The sequence below is a fragment of the Aplysia californica genome, unplaced genomic scaffold (genome assembly GCF_000002075.1).
Source record: "Aplysia californica isolate F4 #8 unplaced genomic scaffold, AplCal3.0 scaffold00557, whole genome shotgun sequence".
NCBI classification, from domain to species: domain Eukaryota; kingdom Metazoa; phylum Mollusca; class Gastropoda; order Aplysiida; family Aplysiidae; genus Aplysia; species Aplysia californica.
The window spans coordinates 21413-22352 of NW_004797827.1; positions in this window are offsets into that span (position 1 = coordinate 21413).

The following is a 940-nucleotide window of genomic DNA, read 5'->3' on the forward strand; positions in this document are numbered from 1 at the left end:
TTTTTCATACCTCCCGTCAACATAGGCAATTCAACAACAACAATAACACCCCCCACAATAGTAACGATAACAACATCAACGGCAGCAACAACGATAACAACAGCAGTTGCCGAAGAAACGACAGCACCAGCATCATCACCAATAAATAGTAAACATTACAGAATAGTTTGTAAACTATGAATACTTTTGTGAAATAACTCCCCCTCCCCTCCCCCTTTTCCCTTCCAACGCTACCAAGAATGTTTTATAACATGTTGTCTGTCTGTCTGTGTGTCTGTCTGTCTGTGTGTCTGTCTGTGTGTTTGTCTGTCTGTCTGTCTGTCTGTCTGTCTGTCTGTCTGTCTGTCTGTCTGTCTGTCTCTGTCACTAGGAAAAAGCACACTCACACACCCATACACACGGAAAGACACAAGTACACACACACACAGACACATACACAGTCCTTCTCTCTCTCTCTCTCTCTCTCTCTCTCTCTCTCTCTCTCTCTCTCTCTCTCTTTCACACACACATACAACGCCCTGAACTCCAAATGAATGCCTGAGAAGTCTGAGAATACCCTGGGAGATTACACCATACACCTCAGGGAAGTACTGGCCCCTGCACAGCAAGGAGGTTTTAGGTTTAGGCCTACAGTTCAGCAATCTTTCTGTGCACTCGAAGGACGATGAGATAAGTCGCTTACATTTATAGGCACGTCAGGTGGTTGGAGGGCGTCTCTAGTGTCTTACATCTTTTCTTTCCCTTTAACTGTTCTGTTTATCTGTCTTACTTCTCCCTTGCACTTTAATTAATTAACATGGCCGTTTTTGCGTCGGTGCGCTTCGTTTGACTCCAACTGAAAGCACCTACGTAATTTCTTCATTCCATTCTTGGCTAGATCTATAGGCTGGTCTGACCATAGACTTGTAGTGCACTTTGTGTGTGTGTGTGTGTGTGTGTG